Consider the following 20,780-nt stretch of genomic DNA (forward strand, 5'->3'; position numbering starts at 1 on the left):
CCACAGGAAACTGGAAACGACCTCAGGGTGTATCAGAGAGGGACTGGACAAGCAAATAATGAAGCTAATAAATGGAAAGAGAACTCAGTGTGGCCTGGGAAGAGGCTCACGACACACTGTTAAGTGAAAAGAGGAGGGTGGCCGTGTAGAATGTCCTCTGGGCCACTTGGAGCCTGTTTCCTCAACCGGAAAATGGGGGCAATCATGCTACCTATGTCAGAGGCTTGGTGGGAGGATTAAATGAGACAACGCATACAGTGGGCTTAGCGTGACACTTGCCATGGAGGACACATGAACTACAGTTATTTCTGTAAGGAAAATTAGTGCATGAATGTGAGTGTGTGTGTGTGTGTGTGTGTGTGTGCGCAGAGGTGCACACACGAGCCATAGAGGTTTAGAGAAAGCTCTGGAAGGAGTCCAAAAGGTTTGCATCCAAAAGGTGTGGAGAGGCAAAAGAATATCCCTTCACTACTTTCTCACCTCCCAGCCTTTGCCTCCTCCGGTCATGCAGACACAACATCCCGAAGAGTCAGAGAAGACTGCAGTTCAGTCAGGACATACCCACGCCTTCCCTCCTGACTCTGAAGAATGTCACCTCCACCTCTTCTAAGGGTGGGAGGGAGGCCAGGAGCTTAGTAGTTGAGAGTAAGACCTCCAGTTTGAATCCTGGCCCCACTACCTACGACTAGCTAAATCTTCCTGGGCAAGTCATGTGATCTCTCTGTTTCCTTACCTTTAAAATGGGGGTTGGAGTTCCCCGCTGTCCCAGGATCTGTGACATCTCTGGAGCTCTGGGATGTGGGTTCCATCACTAGCCTGGCGCAGTGGGTTAAGCATCCAGCATCCCCACAGCTGCAGCGTAGGTCATAACTGCGGCTTGGATCTGATCCCTAGCCCAGGAAGTCCATATGCCAAGGGGTGGCCAAAAAAGGGGGGGAAATGGGGGTAAGAATAAAGCTGACATTTGAGAATTAAGTAACAGGATCCATGTGCCAGGCAGAGAATAAGTATATGATAAACGGTGCTCACTGCTGTTTGCTGTTATTATTACCATTACAGGTGACAAGAGGAGCAATGCAAGAGGGAGCAAGAGTAGGTGGCAGGGCCTTGAATGCCAAGCACAGAACGGAGCATTTTGCATACAGTTGATACTCAATTGTCCGGACATACATCAAGGTGAAGTAGGGACTATAACTTTTCAGGTGGGACCAAAGTTCAGAGAAGCCAAAACCTTCCCTGAGGCCACACGGCAGCGAGTGCGGCAGAGGTGGGATTGCTCAAGGGTCAGAAGGCACTTCTGGAGTCCCGTCCATGTGCTGATGTCCCCACTGCCCTAGGCACCCCACCACTGCACCACCTCCACCTCCCTAACACAGAGGCAACAGGGTCAGCAGTCAGCCTCTGACATCCACATCTGTATCTCTGGACCTTCCAGGGAAGAAGAAGCTTCGCGGAAGGCTTGGAGCCAAAATGCCAGGTTCAGGTGCCAACTTGCCACTTCCTAGCCATGCAACCTCTAGGGGGCCTCAGTTTATCCCTTATCAAAAATGGGAATGTGCAATTATTCCTATGCAATTGGGCTTGAGGAAAAACCATGAAGTAATGCTTCTAAAATGATTAGAACATAGAAAGTGCTCAATAAATACTAGCTATTACTATCATTACTATGGAAGAACTCTCTTTAGAGCTTTGCTTTTTTTTCTAACCACTTTTACAATTAGGCAGAGGCTTCCAAAATTCCTACTGTGTGCCAAGCCCTGTGTGTGGCCCTGAAGAGACTGCCTGGTAGAGTTGATTAGAGCCAAGACCTACAAAAGCCACTTCATAGGGAAAGAGTCCAGAAAAGACATGTATGTCCACAAGTTAACTTTGTTCTAAGATGCCTGCCAGTGCAATGTGCTAAGAAAATGAAACGGAAGGAATAAAATGGAATTAGAAAAGAGAAGATGAGAGAGTTCCCGTCATGGCTCAGCATAAACTAATCTGACCAGCATCCATGAGGAAGCAAGTTCAATCCCTGGCCTCGCTCAGTGGGTTAAGGATCCAGCATTGCTATGAGCTGCGGTGTAGGTTGCAAATGTAGCTCAGATCTGGTGTTGCTGTAGCTGTGCTGTAGGCTGGTAGCTGCAGCTCCAATGTGAGCCCTAGCTCAGGAGCTTCCATATGCCACAGGTGCAGCCCTAAACAAAAAAAAAGAAAAAAGACAACTACCATTATTTGAATTTGTTATCAACATAGATGAGACATCCAAGAGAATCTGCTACAAAACAATTAAATAAAAAGTGAATTAAGTAAAGTAGAAATTAAAAGTTAACGTCCAAAATCAGTAAGGTATCTATATACCCACAGAAATCAGGAAATAAGATGAAAGAAAGCTTAGCATTACAAAAATGTCAATTCTTCCTGAATAAATCTAAAAATTGAATGTGAATAAAAACTCCAACAGAATTTTTTTCTAACTAGGCAAGTCAGTGTTCAAGTTTATGAGTGGATGTATAAGAATAGGCAGGAAAATCCTAAAAAGAATACCGAAGGAGAATTAGCCCAATCAGACAGTAAAACTTATTATAAAGTCATGGTAATTAAAACTGTGTGATATCAGTACAAAAACAGGTAAATCAATGGAGCAGAATAGAGGATCCAAAAATTTTCCCCAAACATATGGTAATTTAATATATTATGAAAGTATTTCATAACAGTGAAAAAAAGGTAGACTTTTTAAGATGGAGTTGGGACCAATGATCTGCCCTCAAGAAACAAAGTCGGACCTCAATCTCACCCCATATGCCCATAAATTCCAGATCAATCATATTTAAACCACACAAAAATAAAACCATAAAGCTCTAAAAATGGGAGGGAGAATAATTTTTCTAGTCTCAGCATGGGAAAAGGATTTCTAAACATGATCAAGAACCTAAAAATCATTTAAAAAATAATAAATCAACCTACATAAACATCTAAAACATCTGCATGGCTCAAATAAACATAAGTCCAAAACTAGGAAAAATATTTGTAACTCATAGGATAGACAAAGGGTTTTTTCCCTTAATATATAAAGAGTTCCCATAAAGTAAGAAAAATAACCATGAGGAGTTCCCACTGTGGCTCAGCAGGTTAAGAATTCAACTAGTGTCCATGAGGTACCAGTTCGAACCCTGGCTTTGCTCAGTGGCTTAAGGATCCAGCTTTGGCACAACCTGAAGATCTGGCTCGGATGTGGTGTTGCTGTGATTGTGGCATAGGCCAGCAGCTGCAGCTCTAATTTAACTCCTAGCCTGGGAACTTCCATATGCTGAGGGTGCTAGCCCTAAAAAAGAAAAAAAGGAAAAGAAAAGAAAATTAACCATAGTGGTTTATAGCAAATGAAATGGTGCTTAAAACATATGAGAAAATGTACAACCTCGTTTAGAAGATGAATCAAATTAAAACTACATAAGCCACCCAGCAACAGCAGAATATACATTCTTCTCGAGTGTACATGGGATGTTCTCCAGGATAGACCATATGCTAAGTCATAAAACAAGCCTCAATAAATTAAATGGAATGAAATCATAAAAAGTATATTTCTAACCACAATGGAATGAATTAAAAAATCAATAACAGGAGGAAATTTGGGATATTACAAATAAGTGAAAATCAAACACCCAATAACCAATGAATCAAAGAAGAAATCACCCAAAAAGGTAGAAAATATTTTGAGATGAATGAAAATTCATCATCATCATATGTTGTGAGTGACACAGCATATCAAAATGTATGGGATGCAGTAAAGTAGGACTTAAAGGGACATGTATGGCTGTAATGCCCATATTACAGAAGAAGAAAGATCTTGAATTAATAACCTAAACTTCTACCTTAAGACACTAGGTGTCTTAAGAGGAAAAGCAAACCTTAGAGCAAGAAAAAGGAAAGAGGACTTCCCTTCATGGCTCAGGGGTTAACGAACCTGACTGGGATCCATGAGGATGCCTGGCCTTACTCAGTGGGTGAAGGATCCAGTGTTGCCATGAGTTGTGGTGTAGGTCGCAGACGAGGTTCAGATCTGGCACTGCTGTGGCTGTGGCATAAGCTGGCCGGTGTAGCTCTGATTAGACCCCTAGCCTGGGAACCTCCATATGCCACCCTAAAAAGCAAAAAAAAAAGAGGAAGAAGAAGAAGTAAAGAAGATTTTAAGGAAATGCTATGAACAATGCTATGCCAACAAATTAGATAATGTGGGTGAAATGGACAAACACCTAGGAAAACACAAACTACTGAAAGCAAGAAGAAATGGAAAATTTGAATAAAGTTAAAACAAGTCAAAAGATTTAATTAGTAATTTTAAAACTTCTCACAAAGAAAAACTCAGGCCCAGATGACTTGACTGGTGAATTCTACCAAACATTTAAAGAAGAATTAATACCAATTAGGGAACATAGCTTACTCTACAAAGCCAGTATTACCCTAACACCAAAACCAGACAAAGACATCATAAGAAAAGAAAACCACAGACCATTATCTCATGACTATAAGATGTAAAAATTTTCAACAAAATATCCGTAAACTGGATCCTGCAATATAAAAAGAATTATACATCGTGACCCAATGAGCTTTGCCCCAAGACTACAAGGTTGGCTTAACTTCTGAAAAATCAATCATGTAATGTACCTTACCAATAAAATAAAGGATAAAAACCATACAATAATCTCAATAGATGCGGAAGAGGTATTTGGCAAAACCCAATACCCTTTCATGATAAAAACACCACAAACTAGAAGAAGGGAATTTCTTCAACCAGATAAAGGGCATCTATGAAAAACCTACATCAAACATCACACTTAATGGTGAAAGACTGAATGCTTTCCACCTAAGATCAGGAATAAGACAAGGATGTTCACTCTCACCAGTTCTATTCAACATCGTACTGGAGGTTCCAACCAGGGCAATAAAGGAAGAAGATGAAATCAAAGGCATCCAGATTGGAAAGAGAGAAGTAAAAGCATCTCTATTTTAGGTAACATAATCTTCTATATAAAAATTCCTAAGGACTCCACTAAACATTTATGAGAGCTAATAAATAAGTTCAGCAAGTTGCAAGATACAAGGTTCATATATAAAAATAAACTGCATTTCTATATACTAGCAAACAATCCAATAATAAAATGAAGAAAATAAACTGTCATATCAAAAGAAGACTTAGAAATATTAACAAAAGAAGTGCAACATTTTTACTCTGAAAACTACAAAAATTATTGAAAGAAATGAAAGAACTAAGTAAATGGAAAGACATCCCATGTTCATGAACTGGAAGACTATGCATTGTTAAGACGGCAGCAGTCAGTCCCCAAACTGACCTATAGACACAACATAATCCCTAACAAAACCCCACCTAGCTTCTTTGCAAACATTGGCAAACTGATCCTAAATTCATATGGACAGTCAGGGGGCCCAGAACAGCCAAAACAATCTTGAAAAAGAAAAGCAAAATTTGAGGGCCCACACTTCTCAATTTCAAAACTTGCTGCAAAGCCCTGGTAATCAAGATGGGGTGGTACTGGTATGAGGATAGATTTATAAATCAATGGCGAGAATTGAGATGCTAGAAATAAACACCCACATTTATGGTTAGTTGATTTTTGGCAAGGGTGCCAATATAACTCAATGGAGAAAGAAGAATCTTTTCAACGAATGCTTCAGGAGCAACCGGATACACTCACGCAAAAGAAGGAAGTGGGGCACCTTCCTCAAACCCTACACAAAAAGTAACTCAAAATGGATCACAAACCTAAATATAAAAGGTAAAACTAAAAAATTCTTATTGGAAAATACAGGCATAAATTTTGCCACCTTGGATCTCAGTGGGTTTTTTTTTTTTAATTTTATTAAAGTACAATTGATTTATAATGTGGTGTTAATTTCTTCTGTACAGCAAAGTGATTTATTTATATGTATATATATTCTTTTTAATATACTTTTCCATTACGGTTTATCACAGGATATTGAATATAGTTCCCTGTGCTGCACAGTAGGACCTTCTTGTTTATCCATCCTATCTGCACATAACACAATGATTTCATAAACATAACACAAGCAACAAAAGAAAAAATAGATAAACTGGACTCATCAAAATTAAAACCTTTTGTGTGTCAAAGGACACCATCAAGAAAATAAAAAGAGGAGTTCCCACTGTGGCTCAGCAGGTTAAGGACATGACGCTGTCTCTGTGAGGATGCAGGTTTGATCCCTGACCTCACTCCAGCATTGCCTTGGGACTGTGGCATGGGCCCCAGCTGCAGCTCCTATTCAACCCCTGGCCTGGGAACTTCTGTGTTACAGGTACAGCCATAAAAAGAAAAAATTTAAAATTAAAAAAAAAAATTTTAAAGAAAGTAAAAAGAATGCACCAAATGGTAGAAAATATTGCAAACCATGTATTTGATAAGGGACTTGTATCTAAAATATGTAAAGAATTTTTACAGCTCAACAAACAAAATGACAAACAACCTAATTTAAAAACGGGCAAAGGGAGTTCCCATCGTGGCTCAGCGGAAATGAATCTGACTAGTATCCATGAGGATGCAAGTTCGATCCCTGGCCTCTCTCAGTGGGTTAAGGATCCAGCACTGCCATGAGCTGTGGTGCAGGTGACAGATGCGGCTCAGATCCTGAGTTGCTGCAGCTGTGGTGTGAGCCAGTGGCCACAGCTCTGATTCAACCCCTAGCCTGGAAACCTCCATATGCCATGGGTGCGGCCAAAAAAAACAAATAAATAAATAGGCAAAGGATCTGAATAGACATTTCTCCAAAGAAAACATACAAATGGTCAATAACTGCATGAAAAGATGCTCAACATCATCAGTCATCAGGAAAATGCAAATCAAAATCCCAAAGAGCTAACCACTTCACACCCACTAGGAAGGCTGTAATTAAAGCCAGAAAACAAGTTGTTGACAAGGATGTAGAGAAATTGGTAACTTCATACATTGCTGGTCCGAATGTGAAATGATGTAGCTATTTTGTTCTTTTTTTTTTCTTTTTTCTTTTTTTTTTTTGTCTTTTCTAGGGCCAGAGCCACAGCAACGTGGGATCCGAGCCATGTCTGCCACCTACACCACAGCTCATGGCAACGCCAGATCGTTAACCCACTGATTGAGGCCCAGGGATCGAACCCACAACCTCATGGTTCCTAGTCAGATTCATTAACCACTGAGCCACGACTGGAACTCCCCAATGTAACTATTTTGGAAAACAGTCTGGCAGTTTCTCAAAAGGTTAAACATACAGTTACCATAGGATCCAGAAGTCCTGCTCCTAGGTACACACCCCAGAGAAAAAAAATATATATGCACATAAAAACTTGAACAGGAATGTTCATGGCAGCATTATTCCTTATAGCCCAAAAGTGGAAACAACTATAGGTCCATCAATTGATAGATAAAGGTATTTTAAAACTGTGGTATATCCATATTATGAGTATTCTTTGGCAAGAAAAAGGAATGGAGAACTGACACGTGCTGCAACATGGATGAACCTTGCAAACATGCCGAATGAAAGCAGCCAGACACAAATGACCGCATGTTGTGTGATTCCATTTACATGTAAGGCCCAGGATAAGCAAATCTATAAAAACACAAAGTAGATTAGTTGCGGCTGGGGCTGGGGGAGGGGCAGCAGGCACTGACTAAATGGATACGCAGTTTCTTTTTGGGGGTGATGATAATGTTCTCAAATTGATTGTGGAGGAGTTCCCATTGTGGCTCAGTGGTAAGGAAGCCAACTCCTATCCATGAGGATACAGGTTTGATCCCTGGGCTTACTCGGTGGGTTCAAGATCCAGTATTGCTGTGAGCTGTGGTCTAGGCCACAGACGTGGCTCGGATCTGGCATTGCTGTAGCTGTGGTGTAGACCGGCAGCTGTGGCTCCAATTTGACCCCTGGCCTGGGAACTTCCAAACTTCCATGTGCCATGGGTATGGCCCTAAAAAGCAAAAAAGAAGAAGAAGAAAGAAAAAAGACAGACAGGCTTACCTGGTTCAGATCCTGATGCTCTCTCTCATAGCTGAACAAGTCACTTTACCTCTGAGCCTCTGTTCTGCAAAGAGAGAAACAATAGAATTAAATAAGACAAGGCGCCACACAGCACACACACGGCTCCCCATCATGTGTGTTTGGATCCTCGTGGTAGGTGCATGGTCCATGTTGGTTATTACTATGGTCTATGTAGGAGTTCCCTTTGTGGCTCAGTGCAAAACGAACCCGACCAGTATCCACCAGGACGCAGGTTCAATCCTTGGCCTCTGGCGTTGCTGTGAGCTGTGATGTGAGTTGCAGAAACAGCTTGGATCCTGAGTTGCTGTGGCTGTGCACAGGCTGGCAGCTGCAGCTCCAATTCAACCCCTAGCCTGGGGACTTCCATATGCCTCGGGTGTGGCCCTAAAAAAATATATATATGGTCTGTGTACACAAAGGTGGATTGCAAAGCCACCAGAGAGCCTCAATCCAAGTGTTCAGAGCATTAGCAAGCTCCTAAACTGGGAGAAACTGGGAAAGGCTTCCTGGGAGAGATGGGTTTGAGAAGGGCTTCAAGGTCGAGAAGAAGGCTGGCGAAGGCTTAGAAGTAGGCAAGCTCTGGGTATTGGCTCAATCGTGCAGTCACAGCTCCCTCAACAAAGCTTAGCCGAGCACCAACTATGTGCCAGGCACTCCAGTGGGAAAGAAGGGCAAAGCCAGGTAGCTGGACCAGCCAAGTGAGAAATTAGGGAGAGTGTGGGGATGAGAGCTGGGGCAGAGCCTTACCCAGGACCAAGTGCTCACAAAGCAGACCAGGAAAAGGAGGCTCAGAGAGGGAGAGGGGTTGCATAAAATCACACAGCACCTTAACCTCTAGAAGGGGCCTCTCCGGGCTCCACCCTCCCCATGACCCACAGGCCTAGAGAAGAGAAAGCCCACAGGAGCCATCCCAATGTGTACTCATCAGAAGGTGGACATAGATGGTGTCCACACTGGGGACCCCAGCAAGGAGCGACAACTGGTTTTCAGATGATAACAGTACCTGGTTGATGGGTAGAGACTGTACCATGCTAGGTACCATGCTAGGTACCATACTAGGAAGTGCACTACATCCAGGAGTCCAGGTAACCTACGTGGTTAGCCGCGTTTTACAGATGCGGAAACTGAGGCACAGAGAGGTCAAGTTGCTTGTCTAATGTCACACAGCTCATAAGAGACGGCATCAGCAGGCAGACTCAGATTGTCTGGGCTCTGTAGCCTAATGTTCCAGGGCCCATCCCCTAAGGGAGCCACTGCCAGGACCTATATCAGCGGTCACACCCCTTCTCAAAAGGACCCCAGGTGGAAGCTGTTCTCAGCCAGTCCAGGAATGTCTCCTGATAACAGTACCCAACAGGGGGTGGGAGGGGTGGGAGGTAGAGGTTGTGTGGTAAATGTGTGGGGGTGGAGGAGGGAGGAGCAGGGGTAGGAAAGGACATGGCCCATTTGAGTCCATCTGTCTTGCTCCTGGAGAGAAGGGAGCAGAAAGGCACCTGCCTGAGCCAGATGGGTGCAGCATCCTGGTTAAGGGGGGTCCGGCAATGGCCCATGGAAGGACCCTGAGCAAGTCAACTAAAGCCTCCTTCAGTACCATGGAGACACCCATAATCAACCCTGGGCAGCTGCAAAGGCCACTGAGCTAACCATGTGTGCCTGGGCCATGCTGGATAAATGGGGCCCTGACCAGTGCTGCTATAGCATTACTGCCGTTGTTTCTGTTTAGCTCTCCAGTTCTTACCAGGACTCTGCTTCGTGGGGATGATCAGCCCTATCTCTCAGAGAAGGCAACAGAGACAGGCTCAGAAAAGCCAAGTCAGGTGCCCAGGCCACCACCCGAGCCAGCAGAGAACCAGCTGGGGATCCTGGCTCTCCTGGCCCTAGGCCACCTTGGCCCTCTCCCCAAAGCCACTGGTCCCAGCTGGGCTCTCACAGAGAGTCATTACACCAGGGACTCAGCAGGGCCCCTGCCAGTCCACTTTCCATTAGGGGAATAGGAGGCCAGGATAGGGAGAGCGGCTGGCCCAAAGCCACACAGCCCAAGAAGGACCACTTGTGGAGAGAACATGTCACCCCTCTGAATCTCCAAGTCCTGGTCCCCAGCTGACCCCGCCCCCCGCCTTCCTCCTCGCAACAGCCCTGGGGGGCAGGTACCACCAGCACTGGCCGTGTCCACAGGGGAGGAAGCTGAAGCTGGAGGAACATGGGAGAGGACGCAGGCCCTATGGCCCACCTCACAGGTGGGGACGGTGACCCTTTCCTGCCTCCCCTGGGGCCTCCCGTGCTAGGCAGGAATCGCTGATTTCCTTTTCTCCTTCAGGCTCTCAAAAGAATTACCTGCTCAGCTGGGGTGTTTTTCCACAAGTGGTTTCAGAAAATAGGAAAGAGTCCTGCTTCAGGGCAAGAATATGAATAATGACGGTAATAAGAATAAGGCAGCAGCAAGAGCAAATATTGATTTAGCATCTACTATATGCCATTCTTATCACCCCATTCTACAGATGAAGAAATAGAAGCATAGACAGGTTAAATGATGTGATTAAAACCTCATCTTAGGGAGTTCCCATTGTGGAGCAGCGGAAACAAATCCGACTAGGAACCATGAGGTTGTGGGTTCGATCCCTGACCTCACTCAGTGGGTTAAGGATCTGGCGTTGCCGTGAGCTGTGGTGTAGGTCACAGATGTGGCTCAGGTCCTGCATTGCTGCGGCTGTGGTGAGTCTGGCAGCTATAGCTCCAATTCAACCCCTAGGCTGGGAACTTCCAGATGCCACACCCATGGCCCTAAAAAGCAAAAAAAAAAAAAAAAAAAGTAAAACCTCACTTTAGACTTCCTGCTGTGGCACAAGAGGATCAGCAGCATCTCTGCAATGCCAGGACACAGGTTCGATCCCCAGCCCAGCACAGTGGATTAAGGATCCAGGATTGCAGCTGCTGCAGTGTAGCTCACAACTGAGGCTTAGATCGGATCCCAGGCCTAGGAACTCCATATGCCATGGGGTGGCCAAAAAAGAAAACAACAACAGCATCATAGCTAAGTGACAATCTCCTCTGACTCTGAGCTTCTCCCTGAAGAGGGGCTCCCACGAAGGGCGCAAGGAAGGAGCCATGCCCAGGGCCAGCTCAGTGCCCTCCCTAGAACTCAGTGCAGGCTGGTGGGGTGGAATGGGGCACGCTGATGGGGTGTGGAAACCTACACTTTTCCCCATCATGTCCTCCCATGCGGGGTTCACCCCTGCCATGCCCCCAATAGCTCTAGCACCAGCTGTGGCCAAGCTCACCATACACATGAGCACACGGGGGCTCCGGAAAGCTGCCCCAGCCAGGAAGTGGTGGGCCAGGCTGCCAACCCACGTCCAAGTGATGCCAGAGCCCACCCTCTCTCCACTGCACCTGCAAGAAGGCAGAGGGAGGGCGGCCAGGGAGGTGGGCACAGCACAGGCAGAGGCCTCGAGGCAGGAAGGTCGGATGTCAGGGGGTTACTGAGTGAGAGGTCTGGACTGAGAGGGTTCCAGCTTATGTGGGTCACTGTGGGCTTTTGGCCCAAGTATGAGGAGGTCTGAGGGAGGCCCTGAGAGGGACTGTCCGGCCATTTAGGTCAGAAACTAAGAGGGAAGGTCATGACAAAATTCTCAGGCCCCTAAATGTGCTGGGTGGGGTCGGAGGAGGTTACTGAGCCTTCAGTCCACAGCGATCCTGCCAGAGCACAGTGATCTCCAGCTCCAGAGGGCTGGAGGGGCAAGAGGGGGCACCGAAACCCTGGTGGACTTCCCAGAGGAGGGGACATCTCAGCTGAGGTCCAAAGGCTGAGCAGTTTGTAAAAAGAGGGAGGGGAAACGTGATCCTGGCAGAAGGCATTGCTGGGCCAAAGGCCTAGAGGTGGGACCATTTAGAGAAAGGCAAAGAGCCAGGTCAGTTTAAGTCTTGGAGCCTTAGTTTCTCCAGCAGCAAAATAAGGGACCTTCTCCAGCTCATGCCCAAGGGGAAGGGCAGTAGGAAGGGGGCTACTGGCTCCTCCTGCCACTGGAGCATCTTTGGGGCGGGAGCATCTTCTCTGACCCCTCACCCCTGCCCCCTGCCAGGTTATACCCCAGAGCCCAAGCCAGGCAGCCCAGCAGGTGGACGGTGAGGGCAGCTCACAGGCCAGGAGGCCACAGCCCCGATCTCAGAGAGCCTTGTGAAATATCCCCCTTCACAGATGAGAAGTGGAGGCTCAGAGAGGGGGACACTCAGCCCCAGGTCACACAGCAAGGTGGAGGCTATCCCTCCAATGAGGGTAGGACTGGGACTTGGATTAAAATAAGATTTTCAGAGCACGAGGCCCAAGAGTGCTGGACTGAGGAGGAGCTAAAAGAGAAGATACTGGCCCCAAATGACCACAGACCAGGCAGATCTCGGGGACGAGCCAGGTACCTCCTGGCCTGCCCTGATGAGGGCTGGTCCCCACGTGGCTAAGCGGAACACCTCCATCAGAATCTCCGTGGACAAGTCATGCCCCTTCCTGGCCTCAGCATCTGAGCTTGGACAGAGGCCCTGGCGTGCCGAGGACCCCTTAACAGAGGCCCGGTATCAAGGGTGACCACAGGGAACACTGAGGTGACAAGTTTCACTCGCTCCCAGCCTCTCCAAGGTCAGGTCTCCCGGGCCCCCCAGCAGCCCCACCCCTGCTGGCTGATGGCTGACGGGCCTTGTGAGGGGATGGCTGCCAGCCGGCCCCTGCCCACGGCCCCCGCTATTTCCTGCCAGCAGCTCTGGCTGCTTCTCTGCTGTGGGAACACACAGTGCCCCCTCCTCCCCACCCACGCCCACGCAGGAACTCCCTCCAGGGACACTGGTGGGCAGGCGCACCTGGCGACCAGGCCCCTCCGCACAGTCAGCCCTGAGCTCAAGCCCCCACACTCAAAGCCTACGTACGCATGCCTGCCCTGGACGTGTGACCTCGGGAGGGTCCAGCCCTCCCTTTACTCATCCACGAAATGGGAACTCTGGCAGAACTCTGAGGGAGAGGGCGTCCAAGGCTGAAGCTGAGGGCAGTGGCCAGCAGGACGGCCAAAGCCCTTAAAGCTTCTACGTGCCATTCAGGGGATCAAGGCCAAGGGTGGAGGGGGCCCTGCTGCACTCAGAAGCCTCCTGCAGCTGCCATCCCACTGGGAGTTAAAAGCCAACATCAGAAGGGTCCAGAGGCTCTCCCTGACCTCCCCCCACATCCTTCTGCCTTTTCTTCCCTCCACTCTCCCCCTCGCTCACTCTGTTCCTCTGGCCTCCTTGCTGTTCCTCCAACACTCCCCCGCACACCCCGGCCTTAAGGTCTTGGAACCCGGATTCTCTTGCCCCAGAGCGCGAGTCCTCTCTCCCCTCCTGGAAGGTGAGCTTCTGGGAGTGGCCTTCCCCCCACCTCACCCCTGCCACCATCTAATCATCTAATCACAGCCCATTCTCTCCGCCCCAGCCAGCCCTCCCTGGCTTGACATTTGACCCAACACATTTACCGCGTTCTTGCAGACCGCGTGCCTATTTTCCTTACTGAGTTTTTTGAATCCCCACCCGAATGTCAGCCCTGCGGGAGAGCACGGGGTGATTCGTTCTTTGCTGTATCTCCAGCCTCTAAGAACACTGTCTGGCACATAGAGGGGCTCAGTAAATATTTGTGGGAGGGAGGGGTCAATGGATAGAAGGATAGAGGAATAGAGAAGTGGAAGGGGGGGAGGGAGAGCAGGAGGGCTCAAAGGAAGGGGAGGGGTGAGACGGTCCCACCCAGGGCCCCGCAAGAGAGACAGGGACAGGTCTCAGCCCTAGGTGTGTCCAGCCCCACAGCCTATGCCCCGGCCACTATGCTCTCCTGCCCTGGCCTAGCATGTCCCGGTGGCAGGGTCTCTGGCTGCCCTGGTTACAGAGGACCGTGTGCAAGTCTGAGACGGCTCAAGGCCCAGCGCCCCACCCAACACCGGCTCAGGCATGGAATGGGTACCAGGGGATGTTTGCTGCATGAGCCAGGAGTGAGTGAAGCATGAGCCAGGGGCCATCCATGGGCCAGGGCAGCCAGAACGTGTCTGATCCTGTGTTCACGGTACAAACACATGCAGGGCTGGCAGGCCTCAAACCGGCTCTGCCAGTAGGGCCGGGGCGGGGCCGGCACTGCAGGCTCAGGCTGGCAGGGCAGGCAGATGGCAGGGGTGCTGGGGCCGGCCTGCTGCCCGGGGAGGGTGAGGGCTAAACAAGTGGCCTGTGGTGCTCCGGCTCATCCCAGCCCTAAAGAGATGAAACCGTTCCCACCCTGGTGGCTCTTGGGCTTCTTCTTGGGCAGGAAGGGACCCCTTTCCAGATCCTAGGTCCTGACCTGCTCGGTAAAGGGCAGGGTCCCTGCTTGCTAGGACCGGTCCTCAGCCTAGAAGCCCTAGAGGGAGAGGCAAGGCCGGGAAGCAGGTGGCACCAGAGCAGGACAAGGCAGCAGGCAACCTGGTATAAAGCCCCCCCCCCCCAAGTTGCTGCACAGCTTTGAGGCAATCCTGGGCCTTCAGGACCATTTTCCCACGGAGAAAGCACTGCTGGGCATGAGTTCCAGAGACCTTCAATCCCAAGAGAGTTTACCAGAAGAAGCCACCCTGGCAACTCCAGTCTTACCCCCAAAGCCCACCTCTGGGAATGGATGTGGTCAGAGCCTGGACTCACATGTGTCCTCGCTCCCCATAGAAACAACAATAATAAAAATACCTGCTGATCACTGAACACTATATATGCCTGGCATCTGGCTTTACATGGACTGTTTCATGTGGTCTTCGCAGCAACACTGTGAGGGAGGGACCACCACTGTACCCATTTCCCAGCAAAGGAAACAAGGCCCAGATCGCATGGCAAGTTGGAGTGCAGGCCCCTGACCCCACCCCTGATGGATGGACAGCCTCCATCTCCCCAAGACAGGTCAGGGCAGGAAAGAAATCTCAGATACTCTCTGAAATCTACAGCTAGAGTTGTGGGGGCAGCGTCTACAGTCCCCAGAACCACAGACTCCTGAGTCCTGAGAGGCCAAACTTGCCCCCATGGTATAACCTGAGCTGTGGGTGTACCCTGCCAAGCCTCAGTTTTCTCATCTGTAGAATGGGTAGGATCTGGCCAAGTCTGCTTAGGGTGTACCGCTGCTTAAAGCCACGGGAACCAGAGGATGCAGTCCAGCCCTCAGGACAAGGCGGGAGAAGCTGCTGGGCCTATGAGCCTCCAGATGCATGAGGGGGAGGGGGAGTGAGCACAAACCAGAAGCCCGAGGTGGTCTGCAGGGGGAGCTCAGCCCCTCAGCAGCCCAAGAGAGGAAGAATGATTTTTCATGTAACCCTGGTTCCAAGCCCTGTCTGTCCCACCTCCAAATGCATCCTGAATCCACCATGATCACACCCTAGTCCAGCCCCCTACCCCCAAGCAGCCCAATTCAGGGCAGAGAGCCTTTCTGAAATGTCAGTCTGAACCCATCACTCAGCGCCACATCCCTCCCAGCCCGCCCTCCAAGACAAATGACAAAGTCCTCACAGTGGACACTCCCAGCCCCGCCCCCTTCACGCACACCGGCCACTTCCGCTTTCCCTGAGACCCTGGGACACACCTGCCTGAGGGCCCCGGCGCTGGCCCTTCCCGCCACCCAGAGCACACTTCCTCTAGACACGCGCCTCACTCCCTCCCTTCCTTCAGGTGTTTACTCAGATGTCACCCGCTTTCCTGAGCTTTCCTGACCAACACGGCAGCACACCCAGCACACCCGGCCAACCCCGTGCTCTTTCAAAAGCCACCTCCTCCTCCTGGGAGGCCTCCCTGCCCTCCCCCCGCCCAAGGGAGAACCTGCCACATCCCCTTCCCAGCACCGCCCGCCGGTAGCTCGATGACATAACGCATCCCACGAGGACGGGACTGATGAGGACCCGGGGGCCACCTCTGTCTCACTCACAGCTGAATACTCTGCAGTGGGTGTCATGTTCAAAGGAGGTAACAACCAGGATGCTTGGGTGGCAAATGGTCAGAATGGACAGGGGCCAAAGGTACAGGGTCTAGCATGGGGGGCGGGGGGTATTTGATAACTAGTGAATGAAGGCACAAATGAGCAAGTGACTAGACGGATGGAGGATGGATGGCCGGAGAGATGGATGGAGATGGACGGAGAGATGGATGGCCGGGTAAGTAAACAGGCCTGGGACTCACCAGGGATGCCTGGGGCCCTGAGAAGGTGGCCCAGGGAAGGGAAGGGTCTGCCCACACTCACCAGCCAGACGGTGCAGCTGCAGCCTCTCCTCCTGCTCAGCCCGACTTTCATTTCCCATCCTCTCAGTCTGAGGACACTCCTTCCCCCCAGGGGAACTGGGTGAGGAGGAGGGGCAGACGGCCCCTGGTCCCCACAGAGGGGGGGCTCCCAGGCTCCATCTGTCCCGCCACAAAGGGGCTTTGTCCTCAGTGCTGAGAGCCCGGGGCAGACCGGAAACTGCCCCTCAGCCGCCCAGCAGGTCCCACCACCCCCAGTCAGCTGGGCCAATGGCCTCAAAGCCAGATCCCAGAGGCTGGCGCAGTGTTGGGCACGGCCCTCTAAAATCTCATGAATCCTCCCTAGAGCCCGAGGAGAGAGGTTCCAGGATGCCCCTCTGTTTTCACAGATGGGGAAACTGAGGCAAAGTCACTTGGCCAAGGTCTCCCAGCCAGTGAAGAACAAAGCTGGGATTCAAATCCAGGCCCACCTGGCCACTGCTCTCAACTCTCCTGGTCTGGAGTATAGACTGGGTTCAGGGAGGTAGGGGTGCCTTTCTAGAGGCACACATGGACAACCATGCCTGGCCCTTCACACTAGCAGGAGAGCACTGCCCTGGCGAGGTCTACCCAACAAGGGAAGAAGGTCAAGGCCTGAAGCCAGAGCTCTCGCCCCGGGTACCAGCCAGGCCCCAACATGTCTCCACCACTTCCAGCCAGGCACACAATCGCAGGGGAAGGACATGGAGGCAGGCGGACCAGGGAGCAGAGGTCCCCCGCCCCTCACCCACCGCTCCCATCAATCCCAGACCTGCCATTTGCCTGGCTGGCACCCACCTTCTCTCCAGGCCCACCTGTTCTCAAGGTAGTCACCAAGGCCACTTCGCCAAAGTCACACAGCCAACAGGGCACCTCCCCTCAGCTGGGCAATACCCATAGTGCCAGACAAACCAGTCCTGCCCTGCCCCATGGCCTTTCCTGGCTGCCTGAGAGCCATATGTAGACCCCCGCAAGGAAGGAACTGCAGGTCACGGCGGGGGGCGGGGGGTCCACTGACTGGCACCGGCCACCTCTCAAGGCAAAACTCTACCGCTCCGCTCCTCGGAGCTCCAGCAAGAGCAGCTACTCACACTGTACCCTCAGGCCTTTCCTAAACTCCACCCGCTCCCAGAGAACCGTTTCATTCTTCCAGGTATGTCATACGTACCACTTCCTCCAGGAAGTCTTCCCTGAGCCACTTCCTCCAAGACCGCACACAGGCCCCTACCTTGTGCCCCAGGCAGGGACTCTTGATCCCTATCTTGAACCCCAGCCTCTGTGGGCTGCCTCCACTTGGCAACAGTAACTGAGCAGCCTGGCCGGGTCCTTCTCTCTGTCCTTCCTTCACACCTTCAGTGGGAGGCCTCGCCGAGAAGGGCGGCCCTGCTCCCAGCAGCCCCTGGCCAAAGCCTCGCCTGATCAACCCAGTCACCCTCCAACTACCTTGTACTTGGCCGGCTGCTCCCCAGCTCCCCAGGCTATGCTGACACCCACTGGGCTATTTCCCACCTCCAAACCTTCGCTCATGTTGTCTCTTCTTCCTGGCAGGCCCTCACCCTTCTTTTTCCCTCATGAGCTCCTGCCCACCCTTTAAGCCTCAGGCCAGGTATCACCTCCTCTGTGAAGCCCTGCTGGCTTCATAATAGCTGCCCCAGTTCACATGGCACCTACCCCACGGTAGGGCAATGATCAGCATCTGTATCTGGCTCCCTACAGGGTGCAGGCTCCCAGAGTACAGGTTTGGGGTCCCCAGTGCCCAGCACAAAGCCCAGACCTCACCAGCAGATAATTGAAAATGCAGGAGTTCCCAGTGTGGCTCAGCGGTAATGAACCTGACTAGCATCCATGAGGACGCGGGTTCGATCTCTGGCCTTGCTCAGTGGGTTAAGGATCCGGTATTGCCGTGAGCTGTGGGGTAGGTCAGACACAGCTCAGATCTGGTGTTGCTGTGGCTGTGGCGTAGGCTGGCAGCTTCAGCTCTGATTTGACCCCTAGCCTGGGAACCTCCATATGCCGCAGCTGTGGCCATTAAAAAAAAAAAATGAAAGTGCAGCTGCCAACTCCCTGCCCAGAGAAGCCAGGGGCAGAAGCCAGGAGCAAGTGCCCAAGGCAGTACTGAGTCCTCTTTTGCCCACGCTGCCTACAGATCTAAGGTAGGGGCAGAGCGGGGGAGGGGGCTTTCCACAAACGGCCAACTGGTAACCAAACCCACGTCGTTACTAAAACTAGGGCACAGGAGAGAAACGGGAACAGCAGAATTGTCCCCAAATAGAACTGTGGCTCATCTGGTTCCAGGGCCTCCGGGAACACCTGGCAGGGGTGGGGGTGGGGAGGGCAGGTGGCTGCTCCCAAGGCTTCGAAAGGAAACCTAAAGTTTGAAGGGCAGTGAGATCAGCATGGCCGCAGTCGGCACTGGCACCCTGCCCGCCTCCCTCAGGGTCAGTCTGAACACTGAAGGTGGGGGATCCTCTCCCACTTGCCCCCACCTATCTACGAGGTAGTCCCTAAACTGCCGCACCTCTGAGCCTTTGCTCAGCAGGGTCCTCCACCTGGAGCGTTGCTCCCCTTGCTGCCAGTCAGAATCCTGCCACTCCTTATCATCATGGCCACTGACTGGGCACTTTCTCTAAGCCTGACCTGGGTGGGCAGTGGTGGGGGGACAAGCTTATCAAATCTTCCCCACAGCCCTATGAGGAAAAGACTCCTGGCCCCATCTCACAGATAAGGAAACTGAGGCTCAAAAAGAGAAGCTGGAGTTCCCTGGTAGACTAAAGGTTAAAGGAGCTGTTGTTGTCACTGCTGTGGCACAGGTTTGATCCCTGGTCCAGGAACTTCCGTATGACGTGGCCACGGCCAAAAAAAAAAGAGAGAGAGAGAGAGAAAAGCCATTTGCCCAGGGCACACAAAGCAGCTGAGGCAAGTGGACCAGGTGATGCAGCAGGACCTGGGCACCCGGAAGGTCTGGTGGGCCTGGTTAAGGCAGGCTCAATCGTGGAGACTTGGCATAATTCAGGGACATTAGGGCACAGACCCACAGACAGAGCAAGATCCCTTGCATCCCCCTGACCCCCACCCTAGGGAGCTGATAGATGACTGAGGAGCCACATGGATATGATACCATGGAACCATGCCCCCAAAATATGTGCAGACCCACTGCACAGATGAGAAAACTGAGTCCTGGAGGAGGAAAGTTTCCCCATCTAGAAAGTGGGATGTGCTCCAGGACCCTTCTGGCTGTGACATCCCCTGGTGGCCTGGTGAATACTACTTCCCTTCTCTGTGTCCCAGTTTTCCTCTCTGGAGAATGGGGCTCAGATTCCCTTCCTTCCCTGGTGGATATAAACTATAATCAAAAAACAGCTAACATTTATTGTGCATCTCCTATGTGCTGGCATTGCTCAGAGCATCACGCATGGTGCGATCCTTAGAACAAGCCCATGATGTGGATACTGCCATCAGGCCTGTTTTCTCAAATGGGGAAACTGAGGCACAGAGAGGTGAACTGACTCACCAAAGTCACACAGCTAGTATGGAGGTAGAGGAGAAGCCGGGGTGCTGGGGGTGGGGAAGGTGGCTTCCCAGAAGAGTCTCCTGGCTTTCGCGCTGGAGGAGGAGTCAGGGTCACGCAGGAGGCAGAGGGTGGCTCAGCCCAGAGGAGGCGGGGCAGGCCTGCAGTGTGCCAGAGAAGGCCTTGGATCCAAATCCAGGCACTGGATGGTTTGGGCAAGTCCTCTGGCTTCTCTAAGCCTCCTCTTGGGTAAAACGGGGCCAGACCTGCTGCCTCACAGGGAGACTGTGAGGACCAGGTACAGCCACTCGCCTGGCACTGAGCGGGTCTGCACTAGATACTCAGAGGAGCAATGACTATTGGAGGAACCCTCAGGGTTGGGCCACAGGGCTCATGGTCACTTTAGGATCTGGGTTGTATCTGAGCGTCCCCTCCCAAGGAGTGGGAAGGGGGGCACAGCCCGCCTCTTCTCTAATTCCTAGACGGAAACCTCCCAGCTCTGCCAGCTTTCCAGGCTGTGTGGCCTCAGGCAAATCACTTCACCTCTCTGAACTTCCCGATCCTCCTTTTGACAAGAAGCCGAGGCTTCAGTGGGGCTCTGGGGGAGGAGTTCCTCTCTGGGGGGATGGGGGCTTGTAGGGGGAGGGCGGTACAGTTCCATCTGCCCAAGCAGAGCAGCAGTACCTGGCAGGACCCTGCCTTGAGGGCCTTCATCTGCCAAATGGAGGTTATTATAAAGGTCTGTCTCCCTCCCAGCCCTGAAGGGGACGATCAGAGGTGATTGTGGAAAGTGCTTTGTAAACTGTAAAGTGCAGCACCCTTGGGAGTGATAACTATCACCGTAATCCCTTAGAGGCAAAAAGCATCCTACCACTTGGCATCTGAGGCAGAATGTGTTAGAGCCATGACAGAGGGCAGAGAGGGGGCAGGGCGGGTGCAAAGGAGGGAAGCAGGGAAAGCATGGACTTGGGTTGAGAGCGTGGTCAGTGAA

General features: G+C 50.9%; 1 protein-coding gene across 2 annotated transcripts in view; it reads right to left on the reverse strand.

Moving 5' to 3' along the window:
• The window catches only part of SRC (SRC proto-oncogene, non-receptor tyrosine kinase), a 53,676-nt gene that overhangs the window by 25,884 nt on the left and 7,012 nt on the right, over positions 1-20,780 (reverse strand). For both annotated transcript variants that reach the window (XM_047771127.1, XM_047771126.1), the window contains exon 2: positions 8,008-8,071. The gene's annotated coding sequence lies outside the window, so the exon portion shown is untranslated. The remainder of the gene's footprint in view (positions 1-8,007; positions 8,072-20,780) is intronic.

The sequence above is a fragment of the Phacochoerus africanus genome, chromosome 3, assembly GCF_016906955.1.
Source record: "Phacochoerus africanus isolate WHEZ1 chromosome 3, ROS_Pafr_v1, whole genome shotgun sequence".
NCBI lineage: Eukaryota > Metazoa > Chordata > Mammalia > Artiodactyla > Suidae > Phacochoerus > Phacochoerus africanus.